The sequence below is a fragment of the Nerophis lumbriciformis genome, linkage group LG22, assembly GCF_033978685.3.
Source record: "Nerophis lumbriciformis linkage group LG22, RoL_Nlum_v2.1, whole genome shotgun sequence".
NCBI classification, from domain to species: Eukaryota; Metazoa; Chordata; class Actinopteri; order Syngnathiformes; family Syngnathidae; genus Nerophis; species Nerophis lumbriciformis.
In genome coordinates this window covers 22,832,997-22,844,958 of record NC_084569.2, presented here as the reverse complement: position 1 = coordinate 22,844,958, position 11,962 = coordinate 22,832,997, and positions in this window count along the sequence as shown.

The window sequence follows — 11,962 nt, the reverse complement described above, 5'->3', positions numbered from 1 at the left end:
TATTTTTATATGTATGTGTTATAGAATGTGTAGAACCATTTTTTAAAGTACATTTTCTATAGCTGCTTTTATTATATACCTTTTAACTTTTTTAGTATGTTACATAATGCCTTTCATACTGTCTTTGTTTTATGTACTGTATGTGATTGTACGTTTACTTGTGTATATATGTACAGTATGTATGTGTATATATGTATGTATGTATGTGTGTATATATATATATATATATATATATATATATATATATATATATATATATATATATATATATATATTTGTGCACCAGACATTCATTCACCAGTGTGAGCAGCACTGGGAGCAAGGGTGAAGTGTCTTGCCCAAGGACACAACGGCAGTGACTTGGATGGCAGAGGCGGGATCGAACCTGGAACCCTCGAGAATTATATATAAACACATATTTTTTTAAACAGCTCTTGTGTTTTTTTTCTTTGCTTTGTCTTCACACAGAGGGCGAAACCTGATGTAATGTTCTCAGGTGACAAATGTGTGGTATTCGCGAGAAATGTAACACCTTTTGCCCCACCTCGCATCTCGTGCGGTTTAGTATGTCACAATTACCTGACTGGGCTGAAGATAAACACGGGTAAGATGCAGAAAAAAACACCTAAATTCTGCTAAATCTCCTGTTCTGTTTTTTGGTGTGTGCAGTAGATGAGACCTGTAAAAAACTCCTGAGGTGCCACCATTGGAAGCACCTCACTATGCAGACCCAGGATCATCATCCCTGACACATTGTGACAGCTATCTCAGGCTGGGTCATCTGCTGCAGACCAACATATTTCCTGGTGTGTATTAATATCCAGTTATGAGCTTCCTGTGCCTTCTAGTCTCAGCTCAGCATCAATTGATAAACAGTCACACCTGTACTCAATGTACAGATTAAACAGCGTGACTAATCAATACTTGGACATACAATTGTGTTGGACTGACATCAAAAGCAACATATACAAAATCCAAACCCAGTGAAGTTGGCACGTTGTGTAAATCGTAAATAAAAACATCCATCCATCCATCCATTTTCTACCGCTTATTCCCTTCGGGGTCGCGGGGGGCGCTGGAGCCTATCTCAGCTACAATTGGGCGGAAGGCGGGGTACACCCTGGACAAGTCGCCACCTCATCGCAGGGCCTAAATAAAAACAGAATACAATAATTAGCAAATCCTTTTTAACCTATATTCAATTGAATAGACTGCAAAGACAAGATACTTAACGTTCGAACTGGAAAACTTTGTTATTTTTTACAAATATTAGCTAATATGGGATTTGATGCCTGCAACATGTTTCAAAAAAGCTGGCACAAGTGGCAAAAAGACTGAGAAAGTTGAGGAATGATCATCAAACACTTATTTAGAACATCCCACAGGTGAACAGGCTAATTGGGAACAGGTGGGTGCCATGATTGGGTATAAAAGCAGCTTCCATAAAATGTTCCGTCATTCACAAACAAGGATGGGCTGAGGGTCACCACTTTGTTAACAAATGTGTGAGCAAATACTCGAACAGTTTAAGAACAACATTTCTCAACCAGCTATTGCAAGGAATTTAGGGATTTCACCATCTAAGATCTTTAATATCATCAAAAGGTTCAGAGAATCTGGAGAAATCACTGCAAGGCCAAAAACCAACATTGAATGCCTGTGACCTTCGATCCCTCAGGCAGTACTGCATCAAAGAGTGACATCAGTGTGTAAATAATATCACCACATGGGCTCAGGAACACTTCAGAAAACCACTGTCAGTAACTATAGTTTGTCGCTACATCTGTAAGTGCAAGTTAAAACTCTCCTATGCAAAGCAAAAGCCATTCATCAACAACACCCAGAAACGCCGCCGGCTTCGCTGGGCCTGAGATCATCTAAGATGGACTGATGCAAAGTGGAAAAGTGTTCTGTGGTCTGACGAGTCCACATTTCAAATTGTTTTTGGAAACTGTGGACATCGTGTCCTCCGGAACAAAGAGGAAGAGAACCATCCGGATTGTTATAGGCGCAAAGTTCAAAAGCCAGCATCTGTGATGGTATGAGGTGTATTAGTGCCCAAGGCATGGGTAACCTACACATTTGTGAAGGTGCCATTAATGCTGAAAGGAACATACAGGTTTTGGAGCAACATATGTTGCCATCCAAGCAACGTTATCATAGACGCCCCTGCTTATTTCAGCAAGACAATGCCAAGCCGCGTGTTACAACAGCGTGGCTTCATAGTAAAAGAGTGTGGGTACTAGACTGGCCTGCCTGTATTCCAGACCTGTCTCCCATTGAAAATGTGTGGCGCATTATGAAGCCTAAAATACCACAACGGAGACCCCAGACTGTTGAACATCTTAAGCTGTACATCAAGCAAGAATGGGAAATAATTCCACCTGAAAAGCTTCAAAAATTGGTCTTCTCAGTTCCCAAACGTTTACTGAGTGTTGTTAATAGGAAAGGCCATGTAACACAGTGGTAAAAATGCCCCTGTGTCAACTTGTTTGTAATGTGTTGCTGCCATTAAATTCTAAGTTAATGATTATTTGCAAAAAAAAAAAAAAGTTTCGCAGTTCGAACATTAAATATCTTGTCTTTGCAGTCTGTTCAATTGAATATAAGTTGAAAAGGATTTGCAAATCATTGTATTCTGTTTTTATTTACGAACTAAACAACGTGCCAACTTCACTGGTTTTGGGGTTTGTGTTTACAGTGGTCCAAGTTCCTCTATACAACAGGAGTACGCTTGTGTTTTTAAGAATTTGCAGCAAAAATGTTTGTTTCCCACGTTTTGAACTGAACTCAGGACTGAAGAAATGGCCCCCAGGCGGCCATTTGAATAAGCCTGCTTTAGAGGAAATTGGTTTTGTATTTTTAGCACGATTCTGCTAACGTGCCTTAGATAATGTTGAATAGCATTAGTGGCCGACTGTTGCACAGTATTATGCTATGTTGCTACATGCTAACATGATAATGACTGCAGTGTGTGTGATGTGTGTTTCAGGCAGCAGCATGGAGGCGGTTTAAGCACAACCACTGAAACTTCGTCACAAGATGCTGCTTCTGCAGTCAAGTCAAACGAGTACTTTAAAGCTGAGTCATCATCTTCAGTTGCGCTAAAAGAAACCCCAGTGTGGAGTTCAGACTAATTACATGCAAAATGGTGACAAGTCATGACGAAGTTCCCCTCAGTTTAATATCGATACCGCTGATACCAGATCTTTATGGTCTAAGATCGATTTCCAAATCAAAATATCGATACTTTTGATACTTTAGTTCAGGAGTGTCCAAACTTTTTCCACCAAAAGTCAAAATATGCAGGGGCTAAATTAAAATGTTTCTTAAATTAAACAAAAATGCTAAAGGATAAAGCTATTGTGTCAGCTTTGTATTATTGGTGACTAAGTGTATTATTATTATTATTAATTATTAGTTAGGACATTTAATTTTTTTTCTCATTACATACCAATTATTTTGCTCTTTTTTCCTTAAATTTTTCCTATGGTTTTTTTCCTATGTAAGAAAATAATAAAAATATCAATAATACGAGTGTGTAACTGCATAACTTAGTGTGTCAAAAACTCTGCCTGTACGAAAATATTAACGTTTAGTTACATATTTAACAGTGTTTATTATTGTTGTTGTAATTTTTCAAATGAATTCATAAGTTACAAATGTTTAATTTTTCAATTAAATAACTAAACTTGGTTAATATTTTAAGTATATTTTACTTTTACTTTGAGAGCTTGTAATATCAATCAATCAATCAATCAAAGTTTATTTATATAGCCCTAAATCACAAGTGTCTCAAAGGGCTGCACAAGCCACAACGACATCCCACAAAAGCTCCACATACTGAAAAGTCAATTATGGGATATACAGTATTTCTATATTGTAATTATAGGTGACTAAGCGTATTATTGTTATTTGTTTAAAAATGTCAGCTTTTTCGCATTACATTTACATTTTTTGCTCCTTTTTTCTTACATTTTTACAGCTTTTTTTCCGGATAGAAAAGTTATTATGTGCAAACAAACATTTTCAATTAGGTATATTTGCACAAAGTGTCGGTACCGCCGGTACCAGCCTGAATTTTACTTGGTATGGTATCGGAAAGAAAATCAGTGGTATCGCACATCACTGCAGTTAGCACCGAACTGATGGGATTACGCATTTTAAGATGTTTGCACCAATCTTATTTATGTCAAAGCGATAATTATAAGGATTTAGAACGATATCCCGCTCAACGTGATAGCACACAAGCTGCATGACTCGTGCCCTGTTGTTTTTGTCTCTAGCAGCCTTCGCGGTCTCGTGTTTGCTTGTTCGCACTGGAGCACGCACGCATGCACCATCTTTTGTAGCGCCTTTCCGCCCGAAGCACGGCCGGCCTAGAAAGTGTCCTCGCTGACACCTCTGCGACTGCGTGGGAGGAACTTGTAGAACATTCTTGCCTACTGCAGGTGTCAGAACCAAGTAACAAAAGTTTGTACGCGTGAGTACTTTGTGGTTTATCGTGCTGCCTGTGATCGTACAACCTACGGTGTCCCGGAAGTGCAAAACACATTAACATTTCATGAAGCAAATTACAATGACAGAAAACACAAAAACAAAAGCCAAAACAACTTAAAATTTCAATAAACCAAAAAGGGAATGTCCCAAAATCCCAAGTCAACAGCAGAGGAAGTGAAGACTCAATGAATGACTGACTTGGCTGTCAATCTGTAATTATGGGACATTCCCTTTCCAGTTTATGACATTGTAAAGTGTTTTGTATTTTGTTTTTGTGTTTTCTGAAATTGAAAAGTGTTTTGTATTTTGTTTTTGTGTTTTCTGAAATTGTAAGGTGTTTTGTATTTTGTTTTTGTGTTTTCTGAAATTGTAAAGTGTTTTGTCTTTTGATTTTGTGTTTTCTGAAATCATAAAGTGTTTTGTATCTTGTTTTTGTGTTGTCTGAAATTGCAGGGGTTGTTAGAACGATATCCCGCTCAACGTGATAGCACACAAGCTGCATGACTCGTGCCCTGTTGTTGTTGTCTCTAGCAGCCTTCGCGGTCTCGTGTTTGCTTGTTCGCACTGGAGCACGCACGCATGCACCATCTTTTGTAGCGCCTTTCCCAAGTTACCGGTACTTATTGTTACCGGTAACTTGTTTTCTGAAATTGAAACTGTTTTTTATTTTGTTAATTTGTTTTGTAAAATTGTAAGTTGTTTTGGCTTTGGTTTTTGTGTTTTCTGAAATTGAAAATTGTTTTGTCTTTTGTTTTTGTGTTTTCTGAGATTGGATTGATTGATTGATTGATTGAGACATGTATTAGTAGGTTGCACAGTGAAGTACATATTCCGTACAATTGACCACTAAATGGTAACACCCGAATAAGTTTTTCAACTTGTTTAAGTCGGGGTCCACTTAAATTGATTCATGATACAGATATATACTATCATATATACTATCATCATAATACAGTCATCACACAAGATAATCATCAGGGTGTATACATTTAATTATTTACATTATTGTGTGTGTGTGGGGGGGGGTGGGGGGGGGGGGTGGGGGGAGGGTAGGTTTGGTTGTTATCATCAGTCATCAACAATTGAGAACAGAGAAATGGATATTGAAACAGTGTAGGTCTGACTTGGTAGGATATGTACAGCAAGTAGTGGACATAGAGAGAGAGAGCGATCAGAAGGCATAAGAAAAGTATCTACATTTGATTGTTTACATTTGATTATTAACAATTCGGGAGGGTGTTAGTTTAGGGTTGAAGTTGCATGGAGGTGTACTTTTATTGCAGTTTTGAAGGAGGATAGAGATGCCCTTTCTTTTATACCTGTTGGGAGCGCATTCCACATTGATGTGGCATAGTAAGAGAATGAGTTAAGACCTTTGTTAGATTAGAATCTGGGTTTAACGTGGTTAGTGGAGCTCCCCCTGGTGTTGTGGTTATGGCGGTCATTTACGTTAAGGAAGTAGTTTGCGGTATCAGGGAGGTGTAGCGGATTTTATAGACTAGGCTTAGTGCAAGTTGTTTTACTCTGTCCTCCACCCTGAGCCAGCCCACTTTGGAGAAGTGGGTAGGAGTGAGGGGGGATCTGGGGTGGAGGTCTAGAAGTAATCTGACTAGCTTGTTCTGGGATGTATGGGGTTTAGATTTGAGGGTTTTGGAGGTGCTAGGGTACCAGGAGGTGCTTGCGTAATCGAAAAAGGGTTGAACGAGAGTTCCCGCTAGAATCCTCATGGTGCTTTTGTTGACCAGAGAGGAGATTCTATAGAGAAATCTCGTTCATCGGTTGACCTTTTTGATTACCTTGGTTGCCATTTCATCACAGGAAAGATTAGCCTCTAGAATGGAACCTAGGTAGGTGGCCTCATCCTTCCTGGTGATAACAATGTCACCCACTTTTATAGTGAAGTCATTGACTTTCTTAAGTTTGATGTGGGACCCAAACAGGATGGATTCCGTTTTACCCAAGTGTATGGATAGCTTGTTGTCAGTGAGCCAGGTGCAAGTTGTACAGAGTTCAGCACTGAGGATTTTCTCCACCTGTGACTTGTCCTTGTCTGATACCAGTAGGGCCGAGTCATCCGCAAACAAGAACAATTCACAGTCGCATGCCGATCACAAGTCGTTTATGTATACTAGGAACAGTAAAGGCCCCAATATACTGCCTTGGGGGACTCCACAGCTCACTGAGAGGTGGGGAGACACTGTGCCGTTCACCTCTACCACCTGTTCCCTCCCCTCCAAGTAAGATTGCATCCAGCTCGATGAGGTTTTGCCAAATCCGATTGCTCTGAGCTTATCCAACAGTATAGCGTGGTCAACAGTGTCAAAGGCCTTCTGAAGATCCAGCATGACCATGCTGCAGTATTTGCCCGCGTCCACCTCATGTTTGATGTGGTCGGTCAGATAGAGAAGGCATGTGTAGTGGGTAGAGCAACCGTGCCAGAAACCTGAGGGTTGCAGGTTCGCTCCCCGCCTCTTACCATCCAAAAATCGCTGCCGTTGTGTCCTTGGGCGGGACACTTCACCCTTTGCCCCCGGTGCCACTCACACCGGTGAATGGAATGATGAATGATAGGTGGTGGTCAGAGGGGCCGTTGGCGCAAATTGCAGCCACGCTTCCGTCAGTCTACCCCAGGGCAGCTGTGGCTATGAAAGTAGCTTACCACCACCAGGTGTGAATGAATGATGGGTTCTACATGTAAAGCGACTTTGGGTACTTAGAAAAGCGCTATATAAATCCCAGGTATTGTTATTATTATTATGTGTCTGTGGAGTGGTTAGTTCTGAAGCCGGATTGGAATTTGTACATGAGTTTATTGGTGGCAAGGTAACCATAGACCTGTTCATAAACTATTTTTTCCATTACCAGTACTTTCGAAATGGAACTGAGAATAGAAACAGGTCGGTAGTTGCCAGGTTCCAATTTGCTTCCTTTTTTAAAGAGGGGAGTTACTTTTGCTATCTTAAAATCTTTTAGTACTTGGCCTTGGGAAATTGAGAGGTTTATTATGTGCGTGATGATTGGGGCAATGATGGAGGCAGAGTCCCTGAGGAATCTGGAGGGGATATTGTCAAGGCCGGTGGCCTTGTTTGGGTGGAGCGTGCTCAATTTTTTAAGTACCTCATCAGCTGTGACAATTTCTAATTTGAAATCATTGTTGGATACTCCTAGCTTTCTGTAGAAGGCTTTAATGTGTTCTACACCAAAGCGACCAGAGTGGTGGGACAGCTTGTTGACAAGAGTTGCGGCTATGCTGGTGAAAAAGGCGTTAAGTCTGCTTGCTACCTCCATTTTGTCTGTAATGAGGGAGTCACCCTCCTTGATGCTGATGTTGGTGAGTCTGGTTTTAAGTTTTTGGCTGCAACCGGGAAGCTGGTTGTTGAGAATTTTCCAGAGCTCACGTGGCTTATTTGTGTTTTCCTCTATTTTGTCGTTAATGTAATTTTTTTTTAAGGATTTAGTCAGGTTTGTTGACTTATTTATTAATTTATTGCATTGCTTTTTGAGAGTTGAAAGGAGTGATTTGAGGTTGTTATTATTGGGTTGTTTATCTACTTCTGTTTTACACTTTTGGTATTCGGAGTATTTTCTGTCTCTGTCTTTTATGGCAGCTAGTAGGTCCGGATTCATCCATGGTTCAGAGCGGGCTTTGATCCTGACTGTTTTCACGGGAGCCATGTCATTTAGTATCTTTAGGAACGCTGTTTTGAAGCGATCCCAAGCAACATCGACCAGGTTGCTCGCGAGCACAGGGTACCAGTCCCACTCATCTAATTTTAAGGAACGTGTTTTGTTTTTGTGTTTTCCAAAATTGTGAAGTGTTTAGGGTCCATATACCTTCTGTTAATTTTATTTATAAAAAACTCATTTCGGGCCATTTTTTCAATTTTCATTTCTGAAACAAAATTTGGACAACTATTTAATGACACTTTTTTAAAACGACAATAGGACTCCTGCTGAACAAAGATGTTAGCGTTATGCTAAAAACCAGTTAAACGCAAAGGAAAAGCTAAAATATTGCTTCCGGTTCAATTTGTCATCACACAGATAACCACGCATTTTTGCATATTGGACTTCCGGCCGTGTGCAGCTGGGATAGGCTCTAGCACCCCCCGCGACCCCATAAGGAACGAGTAGGAGAAAATGGATTGATGGATGGATGAACATATATTTGATTTTTGTGTTTATCTGGAAAAATAAAAATCTATAAAAGGAAAACAGATCAAAATCCAATTTTATGGCAATATTTTAATGCCAATCAACCCTTTTGTTTGTTTAAAATCTGCCATACATAATAAAAATCGAAAAACGGCCCTAATTTTGTTTTTTGATTTGTCTTTCAGAATTGGAAATAGAATGAACTGAAGGTACACAAACCGTTTAGTTTTTCGTTAATTTGTTTTCTGAAATTTTTAACTGTTTTATTTTGTTAACTTGTTTTGTGAAATTGTAAGTTGTTTTGGCTTTGGTTTTAGTGTTTTCTGAAATTGAAAAGTGTTTTGTATTTTGTTTTCGTGTTTTCTGAAATTAAAAAGTGCTTCGCTATTTGTTCATTTGTTTTCTGAAATTGTAAGTTGTTTTGGCTTTGGTTTTTGTGTTTTCTATAATTGTAATTTGTTTCATGAAATGCTAAAGTGTTTTGCACCTCCAGGCCACTGTCATTTTGGGACATTCGCTTTCCGGTTTATGAAACTAAGTTGTTTCGGCTTTTGTTTTTGTGTTTTCTGAAATTGAAAAGTGTTTTGTCTTTTGTTTTTTGAAATTGTGAAGTGTTTCATGAAATGTTAGTAGGGCTGCAACAACTAATCGATTAAATCAATTAAAATCGATTAAAAAAATAGTTGGCGATTAATTTAGTCATCGATTCGTTGGATCTATGCTATGCGCATGCGCAGAGGTAATTTTTTTAAATTATTTTTTTATGTTTTATTTTTTTAATATATATATATATATATATTTTTTTTTTTATAAACCTTTATTTATAAACTGCAACATGTACAAACAGCTGAGAAACAATAATCAAAATAAGTATGGTGCCAGTATGCTGTTTTCCCCCCCCAAAAAATACTGGAAAGGATAGAAATGTAGTTGTCTCTTTTATCCGATTATTAATCGATTAATCGAAGTAATAATCAACAGATTAATCGATTATCAAATTAATCGTTAGTTGCAGCCCTAAATGTTAGTGTTTTGCACTTCGTTGGAGGTGGAAACATTCCGCTTTAATTGTCCTCTTCATTTTTACTACTGAATATGTACTTTCATTGTACTTGTATTTTTCATTTTCTTGATTTTTTTAATAATTAAAAAAAAAAATTGAAGAAAAAAACCCATTTTAATTTCTATATAATAAAAATCAAATGCAGTCCCTTCACTTGGTTCACCTGCACAGTCTTGTAGTTTTCATTAGAATACAACTGGACTGGATTATACACAATTTATAATAAGGTGCACAGTTTTGTGTTGTTTAAATAAGGTAACCGAAATATTTCAGACACCACTTTTGCGTGAGTGCTCCTGTATTAGAAATGTACACCCGTGTGACGTTGGCCTCCCTTATCATTGCAAATATTAAAATAACACTGCCATTTGTCTGTGCTGGTTTGTGACGTTAAATTTTCTCCTGTTTTTAAGTTATTCTAAAATACATCGTCTTTCTTAATAGTGACGTCAAAACAGCCCCAAACTTGTCCCATTTGTTTGTGCTACAGATTTGTTTTATTTAACTATTAGTTTTTTTTAATGTTATAGGGCTGGTTATGAATAGGGGCATGTTAATAACATAAAACCTATAATAAACAAAAAATTGTTGCAGCACAAACATATTCGACAAGTTTGGGGATATTTTAACAAGGTGGGGTTGGGGGGTTATAAATAATTAAACATTAACATGAAAACTAATAGATACAAAGTACAAACTCATCAAGCTATTTATTCATAAAGCATCTACCGTATTTTTCGGAGTATAAGTCGCACCGGAGTATAAGTCGCACCTGCCGAAAATGCATAATAAAGAAGGAAAAAAACATTATGCAACTTTCATAAACTATGAAAAAAACTGCGAATTATAGTCCGAAAAATACGGTATGTGTTTGAGACACAGTATATTTGTGTATTCTCTACACCAGTGTTTTTTAATCACAGAGCCCACAGCTGGGCCTTGAGCGCCCCTTAAAAGGCCGCCATAAAATATCGGTTTCTTTGTCGCAGTCTATATGGGCCGCAGCTGTACTCTGTTGTAATACACTATTCCACCACTTGTGGCAGTAATGACAATATCAAACAATCAGAAGAAGTCTGGCGCTAAAGTCATAAAGATGTTTCCTAAGCGCAAAAAATATGACTAAAGTTGTGACGCTGTATTTCCATTTGTACTTAATTTTTATTGACAGTTTATTTAAGAAACATAAATGATTATTTATTAATAATTAAGTCCATTCATCAAATTTTTTTTACCGCTTGTCCGCTTTTGGGACACAGAATAGTTTGTTTCATTTAGCATTGTGTAATTGAATGTACATTTATTTTCCATCAGTTTTCATGAGTCCCTTCTTCTGCAGTGTATTTCATTGTGTGAATGCTGCAAAGCAAAATTCATCTATTCATTAAACTTCTTCAACTTCTTCTTCTCCAGATTTTGGCACGCTCTACCTGACACATTTTTCACCCGATTCAAACTGTTCAGCCTATTCGGGAATTGCGGGCATTCCCTTGACAAAGTCCAAAAATTCCCAGATTTCCCAGAATTCCGGGACATTTTTCCCATTCAAAATGAATTGGCCATTTTTCAGACTTCCACCATTTCCACATTTTTCAAACGATTCAAACCATTCCCCCTTCAGCACATTCCACCATCCTGGGATTTTTTTTTTTTTTTTTTCCAAATTCAAAAAAATTTCCAGGATTTTCCAGAATTCCTGGTTTTCCAAAGCCCTATTTCCACCCTTTTTTCTGGCGACCATTCCTTCCACATTTTTTAACGCATTTCAACCGTTTTATCGTCAAAACATTCCTCTTAATCAGGACAAAAAACAAAGTTGTTTTTTGATCTGGAAAAAATCCCGAAATTCCAGGAATTTCATAATACTATTTCTAAATTCAACATTTTACTACTTCAACATTTCTCGACTGATTTATCATTCCAACACTAACCATTTCAACTCATTCAGACCATTCAAGTTTTTTACCATTTTCAAAAAAAATTCCCGGTTTTCCCAAAATTTTGGAAAAAAATGGGACATTCTTCAAAGTTCCATAACTCCATATTTTTCATCTGATTGAAACTGTTCCAACTTCAAAATATTCAGCCTGTTTGGGAATTGTGTGCTCTACTTCAACAATTCTAAAAAAAAATTCCAGGATTTCAGTTCAACTTCAGCATTGGAGCATTCACACGCATTTCCTTCAGGAATTGCCTCATCTCGTTAGTATTTATTTTTGTAATCCGCTGACCTAAGCCTTGATA